This window comes from Odocoileus virginianus, chromosome 3, assembly GCF_023699985.2.
Source record: "Odocoileus virginianus isolate 20LAN1187 ecotype Illinois chromosome 3, Ovbor_1.2, whole genome shotgun sequence".
Lineage (NCBI taxonomy): Eukaryota > Metazoa > Chordata > Mammalia > Artiodactyla > Cervidae > Odocoileus > Odocoileus virginianus.
Genome location: NC_069676.1, coordinates 71,947,556 through 71,970,987, shown reverse-complemented (window position 1 = coordinate 71,970,987; position 23,432 = coordinate 71,947,556).

Below are 23,432 nucleotides of genomic sequence, written 5' to 3'. Positions count from 1 at the left end.
TTACCTAATTCATTGAAACAAAAATGAAAATAAAACAAAATGAGGAGATAGAGGAATGTTTCCAGCAAAGGGACAAAGTAATTTCTAGGAGTTTCATGATTTCAGGTCTTACATTCAAATCTTTAAGGCAGTTTTTGTTTGTTTATTTGTTTTGTTTGTTTATGATGTAAGAAAGTAATTCAATTTCATTCTTTTATGTAGCTGCCCAGATTTCTCAGCACCATTTTTTGAAGAGACTGTCTTTTCTCCATTGTGTATCCTTGCCTTCTTTGCCATAGGTTAATTGACCACATGTGTATGTGTTTGGTTGCTCAGTCATGTCTGACTCTTTGCCACCCCATGGACTGTAGCATACCTGGCTCCTCTATCCATGGGATTTTCCAGGTGAGAATTCTGGAGTGTGTTGCCGTTTCCTACTCCAAATTGACCACATGAGCACGGGTATGTTTCTGAACTCTCTACTCTGTTCCATTAGTCTATGTGTCTGTTCTTACATCCCTGGAATGAATCCCACTTGATCATATACATGATTGTCAAATTCATTAAAATAAATCATAAGCGTGCAAGAAATTGTAAGCAAGAAGATCAAAACAGTCAATTTTAAGGGAAATCAACCCTGAATACTCACTGGAAGGACTGATGCTAAAGCTGAAGCCCCAGTATTTTGGTCATTTGATGTGAACAGCTGACTCATTGAAGAAGTCCCTGATGCTGGAAAAGATTGAGGGCAGAAGAAGAGTGCATCAGAGGGTGAGATGGCTGGATGACATCACTGATGCAATGGACATGAATGTGGGCAAACCTCAGGAGATGGTGAGGGACAGGAAGGCTTGGAGTGATGCAGTCTATGGGTCTCAGAGTAGGACACAACAGGGCAACTGAACAACGATTGTTGGATTCAGTCTGCTAATGTTTTGCTGAGGATATTTGCATCTATGTTCATCAGGGATATTGGCTTGTAATTTTGTTTTTTTTTTCATGTGATGTCTTTTATTTTATTTTTTTTAATTTATTTTTATTAGTTGGAGGCTAATTACTTTACAATATTGTAGTGGGTTTTGTCATACATTGACATGAATCAGCCATGGAGTTACATGTATTCCCCATCCCTCTCCCCTCTCCCACCTCCCTCTCCACCTGATTCCTCTGGGTCTTCCCAGTGCACCAGCCCCAAGCACTTGTCTCATGCATCCAACCTGGGCTGGTGATCTGTTTCACTAAATATACACGTTTCGATGCTGTTCTCTCAAAACATCCCACCCTCGCCTTCTCCCACAGAGTCCAAAATTCTGTTCTGTACATCTGTGTCTCTTTTTCTGTTTTGCATATAGGGTTATCATTACCATCTTTCTAAATTCCATATATATATGTGTTAGTATGCTGTAATGGTCTTTATCTTTCTGGCTTACTTCACTCTGTATAATGGGCTCCAGTTTCATCCATCTCATTAGAACTGATTCAAATGAATTCTTTTTAATGGCTGAGTAATATTCCATGGTGTATATGTACCACAGCTTCCTCATCCACTCGTCTGCTGATGGGCATCTAGGTTGCTTCCATGTCCTGGCTATTATAAACAGTGCTGTGATGAACATTGGGGTGCACGTGTCTCTTTCAGATCTGGTTTCCTCGGTGTGTATGCCCAGAAGTGGGATTGCTGGGTCATATGGCAGGTCTATTTCCAGTTTTTTAAGGAATCTCCACACTGTTCTCCATAGTGGCTGTACTAGTTTGCATTCCCACCAACAGTGTAAGAGGGTTCCCTTTTCTCCACACCCTCTAATGCTGGTCTTGTAAATTGTTTCTGGAAGCATTCCCCCATCTTCAACTTTTTGAAATAATTTGAAAATGATAAATATTAACTTTTCTTTAAATGTTTGGTAGAATTCACCTGTGAAACCATCTGGACCCGGAGTTTTACTTTTTATTATTTTTCATTATGATTCAGTTTTCTTGCTAGTAATCTATCCAGATTTTAAATTTCTTTGTGATTCAGTCTTAGAAGTGTATATGATTCTAAAACTTTATCCATTTCTTCTAGATTGCCAAATTTGTTGGCATGTAATCATTCATGTGGAGGGCATGGCAACCTACTCCAGCATTCTTGCCTGGAGCATCCCATGGACAGAGGAGCCTCCTAGGCTACAGTCCATAGGGTCGCTAAGAGTCAGACACAACTGAAGCGAATGAGTACACACACAATTGTTCATAGATTATCTTTCAATCCTTTATATTTCTGTGTTGTGGGTTTAATTGCTTCTCTTTCATTTATGATTTTATTTATTTGGGCTCCCTCTTCCTTGATAAGTGTGACTGAAATTTTGTTTATCTACCAGAGCACCAACTTTTAATTTATTGATGTTTTCTATTTTTAGTGTACTTTTCATTTATTTATTCTGTGATCTTTATTATTTTCTTCTTTTTACTAACTTTTAACTTTACTTTTTCTTCTTTTCTGGTTCCTTAGATGTACACACATTGAGATTTTTCTTATTCGTTAGATAGGCAGGTATTGCTATTAACGTCCCTCATAGAACTGCTTTTGCTGCTTCCTTTAGATTTTAAATGTTGTGCTTTCATTTTAGTCTCAGAATTTTTTAAATTTCTCCTTTGATTTATTTTTTGACTCATTGATAATTCAGTAGCATGTTAGTTTTCACATGTTTGTGATTTCACAGGTTTTTTTTTTTAATATTTGATTTCAATTTTCACAATGTTTGGGTCAGAAAAAGATACTTGATAGTCTTAAACTTATTGAGATTTGTTTTATGGACTATCATATGATCTCTCCTGAAGAATGTTGCATATGTACTTGAAAACAATGTGTATTCCATAGCTTTGGGACAGAATGTTTTCTATATATGTATTAAGTTAATATAGTTTAGCGTGTTGTTAAGGTGCTTAAGGCCAGTCTTTCATTACTGATTTTCTTCCTGAGTGATCTATCTATTGATGTGAGTGGGGAATTAGATTCCCTTACTATTGTTGTATTGCCTTCTATTTATTTTTTCTGTTAATATTTACTTTCTATATCAAGCTTCTCATATGTTAAATGGGAAATATTTGCTAATTGTTTTATGTGCTTGTTGGATTGACCTCTTTATATATTGCACTTTTGTGTCTTTTGTTACAATCTTAGTTTTAAAGTCTATTTTCTCCACTCTATTAATTCCCTTTAGTGTATTTTTACTTTAGTTATTGTAATTTTTAGTTTTAATTGCTTATTTCTTTTATTTCCCAAGTTGTTTGGTAGAAGTTCCCTCTGGAGTGAATGGAGTTCCTTCATTTTCTCCAGAATTGGGTGACCATTCATATTACCATTTATTTGAACTTTTTATCAGGTGAATTATTTATGTCCATTTTATTAGGTCCCCCTCCCAAGGGCAAGAAAAGTAGATATAAACAAATGGAACTATATCAAATTAAAAAAAAAGTATTTTGCATATTAAAGAAAACCACCCACCAACAAAACAAAAAGGCAACCTGCTGAATCCAAGAAGATATTTGTGACTAATATATTGAATAAGGGGTTGATATCCAAAATATAGAGAGAACTCATACAATTCAATATAAAGAAAAACTGATTTTAAAATGGCCAGAGGACCTCAACTGACATTTTTACGGAGAAAACATATGGATGATAAAGGGGCACATTGAAAGAAAAACAGCATCACTAACAGGGAAATGTAAATCAAAATCAGAATGGATTTCACCTCATACCATTCAGAATGCCTATCATCAAAATACAAGAAACACAATGTTTGGTGAAAATGTGGAGAAAAGGGAACTCTCATGTACTGTTGGTGGCAATATAAATTGGTGAAGCCATTATAATCAACAGTATAGAGGTTCCTAAAAAAACTAAAAAGAGAGATACTGTATGATCCAGCAATTCTACTTCTGGGTATTTATTCAAAAAAACCAAAAATACTAACTTAAAAATATATGTGCACCCATATGCATACCCTTGTGGCTCAGCTGGTAAAGAATCCTCCTGCACTGTGGGAGACTTGGGTTCAATCCCTGGGCTGGGAAGTTCCCCTGGAGAAGGGAAAGACTCTTCTCCACTCCAGTATCCTGGCCTGGAGAATTACACGGACTGTATAGTCCATGGGATCACAAAGAGTTGGACATGACTGAGCTTTCACTTTCACATAGATACTACACCACTATTTACAATTGAGAAAATATAGAAGAAACCTAAGTAGTCATCTATAGATGAATGGGTGAAGAAAATGTGGGGAATATACATGCTATTACTTTGACATAAATAAGAACAAAATCTTGTCATTTCCAGCAATGTGGATGAATTTGGAGCATTTTGTGCTACACGAAATAAGTTAGGGGAAAACAAATACCAAATGATATCTCTTACATGTGGGATCTAAAACAAAGAAACACACTCATTAGATACAGAGAAAAATTAGTGGTTTCCAAATGGAAAGTAGGTAGGAATATGGATAAAATAGATGAGGGGATTGAGAAATACAAATTTTCAAATATAAGATAAATAAGTCAATGACTTCAATCAAATCCCTTAAGATTATACAGAGGAAGTGACGAATAGATTCGAGGGATTTGATCTGATAGACAGAGTGCCTGAAACCTATGGATGGAGGTTGGTGATATTATACAGGAGGCAGGGATCAAAACTATCCCTAAGAAAAACAAATGCAAAAAGGCAAAATGGTTGTCTGAGGAGGCCTTACAAATAGCTGAGGAAAGAATAGACGCTAAAGGCAAAGGAGAAAAGGAAAGATATACCTATCTGAATGCATAGTTCCAAAGAATAGCAAGGAGAGATAAGAAAGCCTTCCTCAGTGGTCAATGCAAAGAAATAGAGGGAAACAATAGAATGGGAAACTCTAGAGATCTCTTCAAGAAAATTAGAGATACCAAGGCAATATTTCATGCAAAGATGGGCACAATAGAGGAGAGAAATGGTATGGACAACTGAACGACTTCACTTTCCGTTTTCACTTTCATGCACTGGAGAAGGAAATGGCAACCCACTCCAGTATTCTTGCGCAAAGAATCCAAGGGATGGGGGAGCCTGGTGGGCTGCCATCTATGGGGTCGCAGAGTTGGACATGACTGAAGCGACTTAGCAGCAGTAGCAGCAGCATCCATCAATATGGGCTTCGCAGGTGGTGCCAGTGATAAAGAACCTACCTGCCAATGCAGGAGACCTAAGAGACATGGGTCCAATCCCTGGGTCAAGGAGATCCCCTGAAGGAGGGCATAGCAACCCACTCCAGTATTCTTTCCTGGAAAATAGCATGGTCAGAGGAGCCTGGTAGGTTATAGGCCATAGAATTATAAAGAGTTGGACAAGACTGAAGTGACGTAGCATGCATCAATAAATACAAAATATTTTTCACAGGGTTCTTTTGTGATTTCTTTCATTAAAGTTTTATAGATTTCCTCTTGCAGAATTTGTACATATTTTTTAGCCTTGTACCTTAGTATTTGATTTGTGGAGGCTTATATATATATATATATATATATATATATATATATTTAATTTCAAGCTTCACTTGGGCATTGTTGGTCTATCAGGAAGCAACTGATTTCGTATAGCAATTTTTATCTTACAACAACCGTGCTATAATTAGTTATTAGTTCCAGAAGTATTTTTTTGGTCAATTCTTTCTACATAGATAATCATGTCATCTGCAAAGAAAAACAAGCTTCCTTTCTTCTCAATCTGTCTACTCTTTGTTTCCTTTTCTTGTCTTACTGTCTTGGCTAGTCCTTCCATTGTGGTGTTGTTGCAAATGATTTGTGAGAGAGGATATTATTCCTTGTTGCTGATCCTAGGGAAAAAGTTTCTAGTTTCTCACCATTAAACATTTTATTAGATGTTCCCTTTAAGAGATTTCTAAAAGAGCTTTAGAAATTAAGGATGCTCCCCTCTCAGAGTAGATATATTTTAAACTTTGGCATGAATAAATAGAAACTACAGTTGCAGGAATTAATAAATATATGTTAAAAAGTTTCCAAGAAAAAGTGCTGAGAAATCTCTTCACCCTAACGAGTCTTGAAGCAAAGAGTGTAAGTAGGAAATGGAAAGTAACAAAATAGACTTTTCTTCCAGAAGCTAGATTTTATTTTCATGTTCACTGAAAAAAATACAACGTGTGTGTGTGTGTGTGTGTGTGTGTGAGAGAGAGAGAGGGTGTGTGCATAATATTCCTATTTATGTAGGCTGTGGAGGAAGGAATTTAGAGCTGGAAGTTACCAAATTTTGTCAAAATGTTTATTTGTCTTGTTTTTTAAACAATGTGCTATTTATTGAGTGTATGCTCAGTGCTGTAGTAAGACCAAGAAAGATGAATAAAATAATTTCTAACTTTGGAGGACACTAGGACATGTCTACATAAAATAATATATAGTAACACTGAATGAAGGAAAAGAAGTATGCAACATAATACAAAGAGATTAAACATTTAAGTATACTTCACTTCTGAACTATGTCTTCCTTTTTTTTTTTCATTTATTTTTATTAGTTGGAGGCTAATTACTTTACAATATTGTAGTGGTTTTTGTCGTACATTAACATGAATTAGCCATGGATTTACATCTGTTCCCCATCCCGATCCCCGCTCCCGCCAACCTCTCCACCCGATCCCTCTGGGTCTTCCCAGTGCACCAGGCCCAAGCACTTGTTTCATGCACCCGACCTGGGCTGGTGATCTGTTTCACTATCACTATAGATAATATACATGTTTTGATGCTGTTCTCTTGAAACATCCCACCCTTGCCTTCTCCCACAGAGTCCAAAAGTCTGTTCTGTACATCTGTGTCTCTTTTTCTGTTTTGCATATAGGGTTATCATTACCATCTTTCTAAATTCCATATATATGCGTTAGTATACTATAATGTTCTTTATCTTTCTGGCTTACTTCACTCTGTATAATGGGCTCCAGTTTCATCCATCTCATTAGAACTAATTCAAATAAACAAAATTGACAAACCATTAGCAAGACTCATTAAGAAACAAAGGGAGAAGAACCAAATTAACAAAATTAGAAATGAAAATGGAGAGATCACGACAGACAACACTGAAATACAAAGGATCATAAGAGACTACTACCAGCAGCTCTATGACAATAAAATGGACAACTTGGAAGAAATGGACAAATTCTTGGAAAAGTATAACTTTCCGAAACTGAACCAGAAAGAAATAGAAGATCTTAACAGACCCATCACAAGCAAGGAAATTGAAACTGTAATCAGAAATCTTCCAGGAAACAAAAGCCCAGGACCAGATGGCTTCACAGCTGAATTCTACCAAAAATTTAGAGAAGAGCTAACACCTATCTTATTCAAACTATGTCTTCCATTTAAAAATTCTTTGCATAGAATCACTCAGTGGTAGAAATACCTTCTGGTTATGGAAGAAGGTGAGTGGACTTGAGTAAAGGAGCATATTTTCTAATAAAATCCCAAAAGTAATGCTTCAGATGAGGGCATGGCAATCCACTCCCATTTTCTTGTCTGTAGAATCCCATGGACAGAGGAGCCTGGTAGGCTATAGTCCATAGCATCACACAGAATCAGACACCACTGAAGAGACCTGGGACACATGCAGTAAAGCTTCATGCTTAGTTCTAGTGGAAAACAGTTCCATATAAAAGGCATATCTATTTAGTTTTTTTTTTTTTTAACATCTTTTCAAGGTCAACTGCCTTGTACTTTTCCATAAGAAGGTACTATACTAGGCACTTATTAAAAATCAATTATACTTCTTGCACCAATCCCTATCAGAAAAGATCAGAAGATATCTCAATATCCATACCATAGAAACTAGGAATAATTTTTATAGTCTCTTTCTATACTAGTCTCTCAAATCTTTATTCATCTACCTATAAATTGCTGCATATTTTGCCAGATTCTTTGCTCAGCTGCTCCTTTGATCTCCCATCTGTTCATTTCTTTTTCTCTGATTGAAGAAACAAGAAGTGTTCATGGCTATATACTCCACTGAGAAGCCACAAGACAAAAAACGGATGTGTGTGAATGAAATGATTTCAACCTAAAGTGCATTTTTTCTGAAAATACATGAAATCATGTTGATTTGATTTTCTGTAAAGAACAGAATGACCAAATGCCATATTTTAAGAAACTGTCTCATTTTTAACCATTCTGCTATAGTATTCTATAAATTTCAAAACCATTTAAAAAAATACAGCAATGTTTGACATATGAAAAAAAAAAAATTTTTTTTTAATACCCTTCAACGGCTTCGCTTGCACCTGGAATAAAATCTAAACTTTTATCATGGCCAGAAAATTTTTTGACCCATCATCACTTGCCTCTTTTGTTCACAATTCTCCAAAAATATAAGCCTATTTCAGTTTGCTCAACACACCCTCCCTATTTCCATCCTGAGCTCCTCCTACATGCAGTTAAACTAGCCTGAAGCAATCTTTTCCAACTCTTTTCACATTTGATTCTCCCTCGGCCTTTAGGTCTTAGCTTGGTTGTCATCCATACTTTTTCTATCTCCTTTGAAAACAAGTCTTCCCCAGTTTATTGTCTTATGAAAGTGAGTATAGTATCATGATTAAGAGCATGGACTCTATTTAAAATAATAGGATTAGTGCCATTCTGCCACTGAAAACTATGGTTGTGAACAACATATTTAGACTCTCTGTGCCTCAGTTTCATAATTTATAAAATGGAGGTGATAATAATACCTCATAGATGGCTAGGTTAAATAAACTAATAAAATAAAGCACAATACTGCCTAGAGTAAAAATCTAATCAATGTTTGTCATCAATATAGTAGCACCCTACTTATTTCTTCCAAATTTTTTATAACATCATGGATTTATTTTTCAAATTAAATTTTGTCTACCATGCTAGACTTGGTTTTAAAGTGTCTGAGGGGAAGGACTGTACTAATCTTATTCCATCCTTGTTTTCCCAAATGGATTAAATTTCCTGACATACAATAGGGTTTAAAAATATTTATTGAAAGGATGACAGATGTCTGTGGTAGTTGTTGGGATAGCCTATCTATGAATGGATTGAACTGGTAAATATTTCCTCTTCTTCCCCTTACCAATCAAACTTTTCTATTAAGAACTGACAACAGCACATTTCAGAACTTAGTTGACTAGTGTAGCTGCTTTCATAATACAGCTAGCTTTTCCTGTAGCATGAGTAAAACAGGTGCTTCTCTATTCTCTAATACTAGGCCAACTATGTGACCAATGCTTCCAAATGAAAGGGCAAAACCCATGTTTAAAGGAAAGAATCTTTACTCAAAATGGCATTATAAAATGTTATCCCTGAAGAAAGGTAAAGACTGTTTTTGTAAGATGTGGTTAGTTCACAAATGATTAGAAATGAAACCAGCTGGAACACAGAGGTAAATGGCAGGGCCTGTGTTGGCATTTACTGGTCCTCTTTTTTCCACCTTTGAAAACGCGAGTGTTAGTTGCTCAGTCATGTCCAACTCTTTGTGATCCCATGGACTGTACAGCCTGCCAGGCTTCTCTACCCATAAGATTCTCTAGGCAAGAATACTGGAGTGGGCTGTCATTCCCTTCTCCAGGGGATCTTCCCTACCCAGTGATCAAACACAGGTCTTCTGCATTGCAGGCATATTCTTTACCATCTGAACCACAGAGAGACATTTTACACCTGCAATTTCTGTAAAATAGAGATAAACTCAGAATAGAGCTAACCATTCTGCTATGTGCCTTTACCCTGCAATCTGTGTGACTAAATATCACAAATAGGAACCTTCCAGGGCCAAAAAATCAACTTCTTCTGCACTCTAAATTCAAATGGTTGTATATGATGGCTTTAAACCCACAACTTTGTGTGTGTGTATGTGTATTAGTCATTCAGTCATGTCCAACTCTTTGCAACCACATAGACTGTAGCCCACCAGGCCCCTCCGTCCATGGCATTCACCAGGCAAGAACACTGGAGTGGGCTGCCTTTCCTTCTCCATTTTCTTCTCCAGATAAAGTCTATATTCTCCTAGAAAGGACAGGAAAAGACTTGTCTTCTCACTCAAGCCATTTCTTTTTCAGAGTCAGTAGTTTAAGAAAGAAGCTTAGCTTTAAAACTTTGGATTTAGTGGTAAATTTTAGGGAAAAGAAAGAAAAAGACTGATCATAGTAATTAGAATTGAAGCTTTTAAAATAAGAAGTAAATGACAAGAGTTCCCAGGCTTAGACCTATATCAAAACAAAATTCTGTCTATGATTACCTAACCAAGGAATTAACTGAGAGCAAGAGACTGGAATTCTACTAAAATTTGGACAGAAATTTGGTGAATATAAAAAGAGAGAACAAGATAATACAAACCTCACTGATATGGACCTGTAAAAAAAACAATCATTTGGCTTCAGACCTGAAACAGCAGGAAGTGATCTGTGCCGTTTCCTTCTTCACTCTGCAGCACCTGGATCTAGCCAAGACATTACTTTCCCAACAAAGGTCCATCTAATCAAAGCTCTGATTTTTCCAGTAGTCGTGTGTGGATGTGAGAGTTAGACTATAAAGAAAGCTGAGCACCAAAGAATTGATGTTTTTGAATTGTGGTGTTGGAGAAGACTCTTGAGAGTCCCTTGGACTGCAAGGAGATCCAACCAGTCCATCCTAAAGGAGATCAGTCCTGGGTGTTCATTGGAAGGACTGATGCTGAAGCTAAAACTCCAATACTTTGGCCACCTCATGTGGAGAGCTGACTCATTGGAAAAGACCCTGATGCTGGGAAAGACTGAAGGCGGGAAGAGAAGGGGATGACAGAGGGTGAGATGGTTGGATTGCATCACTGACTCGATGGACATGAGTTTGAATAAGCTCTGGGCATTAGTGATGGACAGGAAAGCCTGGCGTGCTGCAGTTCGTGGGGTCGCAAAGAGTCGGACACAACTGAGTGACTGATAAGAATATGTTATAATAACACTTTTTATATCATGCACTAATAATTTTAAGAAGCATGGAACCAGATTATGCTTTTAGAACAAAATCTTGGTTTCCTAAGATATAGTTTGATGAAAGTGATTATACAATGTGTATGTGTGCCTAGAGTACACAAATGTGTGTATACATATACCTAGATATAGAAAAGTATATGCATCTCTGGATATGGTTGAGTATAAACATAAATTTAACAATTTGTTGCAATTCAATTTGTTTTAGTGGGCACTTTTCTGAACCCCAAGATTTTGCAAATTAAATAAATCTATCAGGCTGTCACAGCAGGTTTACTTTCTAAAGAAATGACAGGCTTGATTAGTAAGTATGCCCTTTATCTGTAAAGTTCTTATTTGTCTACCATTTCACAGCAAGCAATTCTGATGAATAGCACAATTAACCTTTCTGTTATTAAAACAATTAATTGCAAAAATTAAAGACATGACAGGGACAAAATAGTAATGCATAAATTATTAGGTTCAGAAATTATAATTATTAATCCATGTACTGTAATTGTGGCACAAACAATGAACAATTATTATGCTAAAATCTATGATAAAATTTTTGCTTTTCACTTCCTTCCTTGGTCAAGGTACGACTACTTCATGTTGGGCATGAGATCTAGAAGAGAATTAGTATCTTCTAGGTATTGCTGAATAATAATAATAATAATAATAATAATAATTAATACTGATTAGATATAAACATAAAGATCTATACATACAAAAGTGTGAATTTTAGAATAACCATCTTGAAATATATATACATGATGTTATACTGATGTCTGCCCAAAAATTAGGAATTTTTTTTTATGTTTACCTCTAAGAATCAGAATATTTAAGCTACATTCACAATCCTGCCTTTTACTAGCCATATAGAGGTAATTTCTTTGAACTTCAGGTTTAAGAAAACAAAATAGAACTTCTTTACTTGCTTCTCATCAGCTTTGTAATAAATAGGTAATATATGAGAAAGTAGTTTTAAATGTAAAAGTATCACACAAATCTTAACTACTACTATTATTTTATTTTAAAAAATGGGTTCAGAATAATGTTCTATTCTGCATTGCTCAAAATAGTAGCCACTATCCACTTGTGGTTGTTAAGCACTTGATATGTGACTGAGAAACATAGCTTTTGATTTTTTTTAATTATTTAATTTAAATTTAAGCAGCCAAGTGTATTGAACCCTGTATATACTTCTTGTTCTTTATCCAGGAATTGCTAAGTTTATCTGTCAGTTTTGAGGCACTGATTGGACCACAATAACTAGTAGGTTGGATCATGTTTTTAGTGGGCATATATTAACCACTGTGCTACTCTTTCCAATACCCATCGTGATCCTTTTGCACCTTCAAGAATTTTAAACAAAAGCAAGTTTTGGCTATTCCTCAGTCTGTTGCTCATTGCACCATTTACCTCATGAAACTTTCACCTTTAATTCATTTGTACACAATGAATATTTTTCCACCCCGGAACTAGACTTTTAGGTTTGAAAGGATTAATACATAAAACTTAATTCCATACAGAAACAACTATATAGGTAAACCTAATGCAAGAGGAATAACTATTTTCTATAGTACTATTCAAATACTTTTCAAGTCAGTCATGTAAAAATCTGACAATTTCTTCAAAATGATACAACAGTTTTGCAATAATAGCACTTGATAGTTTGTTTTGTTAAAGGAAAATGGGACGATTGAGGATTTTGACTTGAATGAGTGTTTGGAAACATAACAAGCTATAAAAACTATTTTAGGAGATAAATGAGCTAAAGTATTACTTTTATATCTTCTAGATAAATAATAGACAGACAGGCAGAAAATAAATACTGTTTCATTGATTCTCTGAAGGTTTTATATTGTACACAGAATACTCTTGAGTGCAAAAAGTTAAAGTAATGGGAATATTTGAAGATTTAACTCAGCATTTTCTGCTAATTACATATTAGGGTCTAAACATATCTGTGTTGATTCAAAAGAATATTTATCTTTTAGGAAGATTTTCAAGTTTTGCATTTGTTTTGTCATTCCTGTAGCAGCAAATGGGAATATACAGGGCAGTTCATCAAGTAGATCAAGGACACCCAAATTAATTAAAGAGAATATTCAATAGTCACCATGGGTTACATATGCAAATGACAAGATTTTGTTTCAAACAGAAATTATTAATATACTTAGGATGTCCTTTCCTGATGTGTGATCAAAAGCAGCTGTTATTCATCTCTAATTCAGGTGAAGTTTTGGGGAGGATGCAAGTAGAAATGGGTAGAGCATATGGTTCCTGGGGCTTTTTGCTCAATGAAGCACCTCAAACACAGTAAAACTTTGATCTGCCTGACTTGGAGGAACTGGATGCTGAAAATCAGTGTTTGTTATTTCTTTTTAAGCAAAACAAATCAGCAAAAATATTTTTAAAATGGACAGAACTTAAGAATAAATATGTTTTATCATGTTTTTCTCCTAAAACCAAGTTTAAAAGAGTAAAAGGAAATAGAACCCGCATTTCTATTTATTCAATACATAAAGTCCTATTTAGATTAAGACTTTACTTTTAGCACTGTGGTAATTTAGAAATGAGACTAAGTATTTGAACCCATCAAAAGCATACCCTCATCTTAGATAACTCCTACCTGGCCTCATGTGGCACACCTTTATCAAATTCCACTTTTTATCCATTTAAAAGAGAAACATAATTTCACAGTGAAACTTTCAAAAAATTTTAAAAATCACTTATATGTAACTCCTAGCCCATTCTTTTCTCAGAAATGAAACTGATCAAACTAAAAATAACATCCACTTGCCTCTAACTTATCGTGGTGCCTTCAATGAAAAAGTGAAAAAGTTTTCAGAATATAACTATGGTATCTCAACAGCATCATGTATTAGTAAGAGTTCGGAGTTCTCTAGAGAAACAAAATTAATAGGATGTGGAAAGACAGAGGGGGGGGAGGAAAGGAGGGAGGGGAGAGAGAGAGGTTTTTAGAAATTGGCTCAGGAGATGATGGAGGCTTGGCAAGTCTACAAATGTGCAGAGTAGGCTGCCAGGCTGGAAACCCAGGGAAGAGGTGACGCTGCAGTTCAAGTCCAAAGGTAATCTGCTGTCAGAATTCCCTTTTCTTTCAGAAATCTCAGTCTTTTTCGGTTAAGGCCTTCAGCTAAATGGATAAAGTTTACCCACAATATGAAAGGTAGTCTGCTTTACTTGAAGTCTGACTTAAATGTTAATTTAATCTACAAAAATGCCTTCAGAGAAACATCTAGAATAATATTTGAACAAATATCTGAGTACCAAGGGCTAACAAAGTTGACACATAAAATTAGTTAACACATATATAGAATATTTACAGCTAAATGAGTCAGCTACACCCCCCCCCCTCGCAAAAAAAAAGAGTAGTTCATGTTATTTGAAGTTTTGGTAAACACTTTAGTTTTAAAAATGTATGCCTTTTAGTTTCATAAAATGAGAAGTCATTCAGTTATTATCAACTGATAATCTTCTCAAGTACAGGAAGAATTTACTAGTACTTTCATAATCTTCTCTCATACTCAGCCTGATTTCTGACATGTTTACCAAATGAATAAGGCAGTAAATCAACATTCTCAACATCATTAGTACATTTTCAAATTAATTAAATATGGTTAAATCCCAGGATAATTTTCTCAAATTCACTCTACTTACTAAGTTTGTCATAGTTGATCAAATTTTGATTTTGATATATCAGATGTATATTGAGAAGAAATAAGTAGGCATTATCAAACTAAGATTGTTCTAACTATAATATTAAATTTCTCAAATATTATCCGAGTGCCGTATAATACATTTTTGTATTGTTAGTCCTGTGTCCTGGTTCTAACACTGCATCATCTACATGCACATAGCAAATGTCAATCATATATATTTATCCATGAGATTTTAGTTTGTAGTTTCACTAATAGGAAAACACATACTAAAAGATTTCAAAGAAGAATGTAACTCATTACAGGCAGCAGTTGAGAAATATGCCATGGTTAGCATTCTACAAATATGCAATCTTGTTATATTGTGAAATGCTATAATACTATGCCCTTTTCTAAAATACAGTTTACTAGAGCATAGCAGGAAGAAGGCAGGAGTCCAAAAACTGGAACAGGCAATTATATAATGTAAGTTATTTTTCTCATTTCTAAAATAAAAATTTCTTTGACTTCTAATCCAATCTTTATCATAATATGTCATGCCTAACACCCCTATGGACATAGAAAATTTAATAGTCATGCTTTACTGCATCCATCTATTTAATTGTTTTTCCTTGAACAGTTTTAAAAATTTAATTTGAGATTTTTCTAACTCAACTGAAATATATAGAAGTTTTTTTTTCTTTTTTTTCTTTGTAAGTCTTTAAAAATTTCTGTGTACAGTAGTTTTAGCAAATGTTATGTAAGTAAAATTGTTTCCATATTTATTATAGCTATTACATGTATATATTATAAACTCCAATTTGTTTGGAATTTTCAGGTGGGATTTGTAAGAAATACTTATCCGACTTCACAAAAACTGTATGTTGCACATAGATATAACATTCCCTTCTTTAACTTGCCAAGATTAAAAACTTGGACATTGCAAACTCTAGAATTTCACATAAAATAACAGCCTCTTAAATATTCTATGATACTAAACTGGTCATATCAGGATCCCAATTAATTTAAAAAGCAATATTTATTGAATCTAATTATGTTTTATTAAATTTCATAGTAAAGCTTTCTCCCAAATCTTCAAATGTGGTTTGTACTTAATTTAATGTATGAATTATAATGTTTCAATTTTCTCAGAATTTAGATCAATTTGTATTTCAAAATACAAAAAATTAGGTGATGATAAATATAAGATAATGGTTGAAAGATTATGCTGGCTGTAGTATCCATGCTGTTAATATACTAAATTATGCCTAATTACTAAATTTATTAGAAATAAAATTAAGTTCTACTTATGTGTGAAATGTTGTTCTACACATTTAGTCTTTAATAAACTCAGTCAATATTTATAGAATTACATATATATGTAATTATGTATATAATATGTAATTGCATATTATGCATGTGTATATTATTCTGCAGGAGATGAAAAGAGTGAACATCAACATTTCAGGACTCAGTGAACTAAAATGGATGAAAATGAGCAAATTTAAACAACATGACAATTATAACTACTACTGTTGGCAAGAATCCCTTGGAAGAAATGAAGTAGCCCTCACTTCCAACAAGAGTCCAAAATGCAGTGCTTCGGGACAGTCTCAGAGACGGCAGAATGATCTCCATTCATTTCCAAGGAAAATAATTCAACATCACAGTAACACAACTCTATGCCTCAACCAATAATGCCAAAACAGGTGAAGCTGAATGGTTTTATGAAGACCTACAAGATCTCCTAAAACTAACAACAGGAAAATATATATTTTCATTATCGGGGATGGGAATGCAAAAGTAGGAAGGCAAGAGATACCCAGAGTAACAGGAAAGTTTGGCTTTGTAATGCAAAATGAAGCAGAGCAAAGGATAATAGATTTTCCCAAGAGAACACACTGGTTATAGCAAACATCCTTTTCCAACAACCCAAGAGACCACTCTACACATGGACAGAACCAGATAGTCAATATTGAAATCAGATTGAAAATATTCTTTGCAGCCAAAGATGAAGAAGCTCTGTAGAGTCAGCAAAAACAATCTGGAAGCTGACTGGAGTTCAGGTAATGAGCTACTTATTGAAAACTTCAGCCTTAAATTGAAGCATCACTATGAAAAAAAGCTAGTGGAATTGGTAGAATTCCAGTTGAACTGTTTTAAATCCTGAAAGATGATGCTGTGAAAAGTGCTGCACTCAATATGCCAGCAAATTTGGAAAACTCAGCAGTGGCCATAGGACTGGAAAGGTCCGTTTTCATTCCAATCCCAAAAAAAGGCAATGCCAAAGAAGGCTCAAACTACCGCACAACTGGACTCATTTCACACACTAGCAAAGTAATGCTCAAAATTCTCCAAGGCAGGCTTCAGCAATACATGAACCATGAACTTCCAGATGTTCAAGCTGGTTTTATAAAAGGCAGGGGAACCAGAGATCAAATTGCCAACATCTGATGGATCATAGAAAAAGCAAGAGAGTACCAGAAAAACATCTATTTCTGCTTTATTGACTGTGCCAAAGCCTTTGACTGTGTAGATCAGAACAAACTGTGGACAATTCTTCAAGAGATGGGAATACCAGACCATCTGACCTGCCTCTTAAGAAACCCATATGCAGGTCAGGAGGCAACAGTTAGAACTGGACATGGAACAACAGACCAGTTCCAAATAGGGAAAGGAGTACGTCAAGGCTGTATATTGTCACCCTGCTTATTTAACTTATATGCAGAGTACATCATGAGAAACGCTGGTCTGGAAGAAGCACAAGCTGGAATCAAGATTATCAGGAGAAAATTCAATAACCTCAGATATGCAGATGACATCACCCTTATGGCAGAAAGTGAAAAAGAACTAAAGACCCTCTTGATGAAAGTGAAAGAGGAGAGTGAAAAAGTTGGCTTAAAGCTCAACATTCAGAAAACTAAGATCATAGCATCTGGTCCCATCACTTCATGGGAAATAGATGGGGAAACAATAGAAACAATGGCTGACTTTATTTGGGGGTCTCCAAAGTCACTTCAGATGGTGATTGCAGCCATGAAATTGAAAGATGCTTACTCCTTGGAAGAAAGTTATGACCAACCTAGATAGCATATTAAAAAGCAGAGACATTACTTTGCCATCAAAGTCCATCTATTCAAGGCTGTGGTTTTTCCAGTGGTCATGTATAGATGTGAGAGTTAGACTATAAAGAAAGCTGAGCACCGAAGAATTGATGCTTTTGGACTGTGGTGTTGGAGAAGACTCTTGAGAGTCCCTTGGACTGCAAGGGGATCCAACCAGTCCATCCTAAAGGAGATCAGTCCTGGATGTTCATTGGAAGGACTGATGTTGAAGCTGAAACTCCAATATTTTGGCCACCTCATGCGAAGAGCTGGCTCATTTGAAAAGACCCTGATGCTGGGAAAGATTGAGGTCTGGAGGAGAAGGGGATGACAGAGGATGAGATGGTTGGATGGCATCACACACCCAATGGACATGGGTTTGCGTGGACTCCAGGAGTTGGTGATGGACAGGGAGGCCTGGCGTGCTGTGATTCATGGGGTTGCAAAGAGTCGGACATGACTGAGCAACTGAACTGAACTGAACTGAAATTAAGGGAAAACCATTAGATCATTCAGGTATGATCTAAGTCAAATCCCTTATAATTATACAGTGAAGGTTACAAATATATACAAGGGATTAGATCTGGTAGACAGTGTACCTGAAGAACTATGGATGGAGATTTGTAATATTGTATAGGAGACAGTTATTAAAACCACTCCCAGGAAAAAGAAATGCAAAAAGGGAAAGAGGTTGCCTGAGGAGGCCTTACAAATAGCTGAGAAAAGAAGAGAAGCAAAAGACAAATGAGGAAGGGAAAGATAGATTCAGATGAATGCAGAAATACAGAGAACAGCAAGGAGTGATAAGAACACCTTCTTAAATTAACAATGCAAAGAAATAGAGGAAAGTAATAAAATGGGAAAGACTAGAGATCTCCCAAGAAAATTGGAAATATCAAGGGATTCATGCAAAGATGGGCTCAATAAAGGACAGAACTGGCAAGGACTTACCAGAAGCAGAAGAGATTAAGAAGAGTTGGCAAAAATACACAGAAGAACTATACAAAAAAAAAAGGTTTTAATGATCCAGAAAACCACAATGGTGTGGTCACTCACCTAGAGCCAGACATCCTGGAATGCAGACTTAAGTGGGGCATAAGAAACATTACTATGAACAAAGCCAGTGGAGGTGATGGAGTTTCACTGAGCTATTTTAAATCCTAAAAGATGATGCTGGTAAGGGCTGCACTCAATATGCCAGCAAATTTGGAAAACTCAGCAGTGGCCACAGGACTACAAAATGTCAATTGTCATCCCAATCCCAAGGAAGGGTAATGACAAAACATGTTCAAACTACTGTACAATTGGGGACATTTCATATGCAAGCAAGAAAATTATCAAAACCTTCAAGCTAGGCTTTCAGCAGTACATGAATGAACAACTTTCAGATGTACAAGCTGGGATCAAATTGCTCAGTTCAGTCCAGTTCAGTCGCTCAGTCGTGTCTGACTCTGCAAACCCATGAATCACAGCACACCAGGCCTCCCTGTCCATCACCAACTCCCAGAGTTTACTCAAACTCATGTCCATCAAGTCGGTGATGCCATCCAGCCATCTCATCCTCTGTCATCCCCTTCTCCTCCTGCCCCCAACCCCTCCCAGCATCAGGGTCTTTTCCAATGAGTCAACTCTTCACATCAGGTGGCCAAAGTATTGGAGTTTCAGCTTCAACATCAGTCCTTCCAATGAACACCCAGGACTGATCTCCTTTAGGATGGACTGGTTGGATCCCCTTGCAGTCCAAGGGACTCTCAAGAGTCTTCTCCAACACCACAATTCAAAAGCATCAATTCTTTGGTACTCAGCTTTCTTTATAGTCCAACTCTCACATCCATACATGACCACTGGAAAAACCATAGCCTTGACTAGATGGACCTTTGATGGCAAGGTAATGTCTCTGCTTTTTAATATGCTATCTAGAGTGGTCATAACTTTCCTTCCAAGAAGTAAGCATCTTTTAATTTCATGGCTGCAATCACCATCTGCAGTGATTTTGGAGCCCCAAAAAATAAAGTCTGACATTGTTTCCACTGTTTCCCCCATCTATTCCCATGAAGTGATGGGACCAGATGCCATGATTTTAGTTTTCTGAATGTTGAGCTTTAAACCAACTTTTCCACTCTCCTCTTTCACTTTCATCAAGAGGTTCTTTAGTTCCTCTTCACTTTCTGCCATAAGGGTGGTGTCATCTGCATAGCTGAGGTTATTGATATTTCTCCCAGCAATCTTGATTCCAGCTTGTGCTTCTTCCAGACCAGCGTTTCTCATGATGTACTCTGCATATAAGTTAAATAAGCAGGGTGACAATACACAGCCTTGGCAGGCTCCTTTTCCTATTTGAAACCAGTCTGTTGTTCCATGTCCAGTTCTAACTGTTGCTTCCTGACCTGCATACAGGTTTCTCAAGAGGCAGATCAGATGGTCTTGTATGCCCATCTCTTGAAGAATAGTCCACAGTTTATTCTGATCTATACAGTCAAAGGCATTGGCATAGTCAATAAAGCAGAAATAGATGTTTTTCTGGTACTCTCTTGCTTTTTTGATGATCCAGTAGATGTTGGCAATTTGATCTCTGGTTCCCCTGCCTTTTCTAAAACCAGCTTGAACATCTGGAAGTTCATGGTTCACATATTGCTGAAGGCTAGGTTTGTAGAATTTTGAGCATTACTTTACTAGTGTGTGAGATAAGTGCAATTGTGCAGTAATTTGAGCATCCTTTGGCATTGCCTTTCTTAGGGATTGGAATGAAAACTGACCTTTTCCAGTCCACTGCTGAGTATTCCAAATTTGCTGGCATATTGAGTGCAGCACTTTTACAGCATCATCTTTTAGTATTTGAAATAGCTCAAGCGGAATTCCATCACCTCCACCTGACTTCATAATGCCCACTTGACTTCACACTGCAGGATGTCTGGCTCTAGGTGATCTCCTTGTCCATCACCAACTCCCTGAGCGTGTTCAAAATTTGTTGATGCCATCCAACCATCTTACCCTCTGTCATCTCCTTTTCCTCCATAGAGTTCTTTTCTTCAACTGGATTGCCTGAGGAACTGGAGCTTTGGTACGAGCAGTGGCCCCTTGTGCCCATCTGCCTCCTCAGGGAGTGCAGACAAATTTGAGTAAGTCTCTCATGTTTCTGGAATCTCCCATATTGGTGAAGATCTCAGTTTTATTTGATGGGATAGCAGGTTACCTGCTCCCTCCCAGTAGGAAGATACTGAGGGGTCGGCGGGTGAATCATCCGAGGCACATCCAGTCATGGTCTAGACACTTAGTGAGTCTCGGTTGAAAGATATCCTGAAATTCCCACCCAGGCAAAAGATACTGGTTGCAGGGCTGGCTGAAAGATGCCAGGGGAACTATCCACCCAGTGGAAAGGTAATGGGTAGCAGGGCTCAAGTGGGGAAAAGAATCAAGGAATACCCAAGGCTCGGCTGAAAGATCCTGAGGTTGCTTCATTGTAAGGGACTGAATGATCTTGGCTGAGTAGTTAAGTAAGAGGCTGACCTGACACTTTTCCGCAATTTGACTGCCATTATAGAATTTGTTGGGATAAATGTGAGGAAAATAAATGAGAGCTTTGCTCTGAAGAAAAGGGACAAGATTCCTCCTGGCCAGTTTCACTTTTCTCAAGTGATTGAGAAATTTACAGGAGTGATGGAGACCTAGTCCTCATACTGTGCAGTGGTCCCACTGGGAAAACCATTCATTAATTAAAACACTTGCTCCTACGGGGGCCACACATAAGAACTGGCCGTTCAGTGACCTGATCAGCCATGGTGGTCTTAGAGTGCTGGAGGCGGACTCCGAGACATGTAAGATGATCTGAAAGGACACTGGCGTGATCTTGGAGGAGTTAAGCTCACAAGCAGCACATGGACCCATTACACAAGTTCAATAGTGATTTTTACCCCTGAAAATTTCAGCTTAAAATGGGAAACAGAATCTCTCAAAAACAGAAACAACGGAGTGTTAGAAAGCCAGCCTCTGACTAACACTGCAACCAGATTCATGTACAATACGTACAGCACTCATACTTGCAAGTACCTAGTTAATAGAAAAAATTATACCAAAAGAGATCTCAAACTAAAATGGCAAAATGGGGTTCTTATCATATTCCAAAATTGATATTTTTTGCGTGTACAACTAGAAAAGGCTGGCCTTGCTTACTTTGACTGGTATCTAGAAGCTTCCAAAAGAGGAAATGATACTGTAACTTCTTCTCAGGAAACCAACAAGAAATTGCTTGAAACTATATCAGAACTAAAAAAGGCTGCTAGCACTGACTTTGCCAGGTCACAGGTCTAGTGGAACTGGGAAATCATGTTTGGCACTTATGCCATTTGGCATTTGATGTCTGGGCATCACTTTACCATCTTTTGGGGGTACTCCTGCCACTCATTTTTTTTTTTTTAAATTTCTGGGCATCTCTTTGCCTTTTGTTTCATTTGGAGTGTGACTCCTGGCTGGTGAAGTTCTGGTTTGGTTTGGTTTATTGGTTTGCTTTGAGCACACAGACATCTGGTACAAACTACTCAAGCTAATATGGAAATTTCTCACTCTAAGGTTCCACACTCCACCTGGGAACCCCTTGGGGGGAAAAAAATTTTTTTTGACTGGTTAGTCTATAGCTATGGCAAGAAAAATAGCTTAAAAATATTAGATCTTTATTGACATAGGACAGGGAAATGGACTGAAGTTCCCTTATATCCAGGACAATCCCTGCTGGACCAATCTGCCCTTGTTGTCAGGGCCAACCTGAGCACTCTCTGGTCTAAATTTGACGATAAAACTGTGGTCACACACACACACACAAAATACTATTTTTGACAATATGGTCACAATATTCTTTAGACTCCAGAGGAAGCTTGAAAAAATATATATATTTCTTTAGGAATTCTTGCTCTGAGGAAATAATTCCTCCTATACTTTTAGACCAGCTCTCTGGATCACTTATTTGCACAATCCCTAATTCCTGAAACCAAAAAGAAAAAAAAAGTGTGGAGAGGAACAAAGTCTTTTAAAATCTTGTTCAAATCATTTTTTTACAATTAGTGTGTTTTGTATTGTGATATCTGATTCATAACTAAGTTTGGAAAACAAAGCTGTAGGGTCTCTTGTGTCTATTTGGATATATGTATGCCTCAGTGTGTATTTATTTTTTGGATAATACTGCTGATTGCTGAGATCAGTTTGTAAATGAGCTCTAATCTAATTGGCCTTTAAAGAAAAAAAAAAGCAAGCACTTACAAATCAAATAATTCTAAATACAAGAGAAATTAACCTAAATGAATTTCAGGTTCATGTGAACTGGGAAATATTTAGTATTAAATACCTGATATTAAGGTTTGTTTATTGATTTAACTAATGTAGACATATCTAAGAGTAATTAACATTAAGCAGAATATTTTCATTGAACCTAGGTTTAATATAAGTTAAATATTATTATATCTGTTACAAGTTTGTCAACAAGGAAATAACCCCCAGTGAAGAAACTTCTAAAAAATGTAAATGATATATGAGCCTTTAGATAAACCCTATTAAGAATAGTTATGATTTAGGAATGTCTGCCTAAAATAGTTTCTTCAACTGGAAATATGACCCAGCAATTCCACTGCTAGGCATACACACTGAGGAAACCAGATCTGAAAGAGACACGTGCACCCCAATGTTCATCGCAGCACTGTTTATAATTGCCAGGACATGGAAGCAACCTAGCTGTCCAT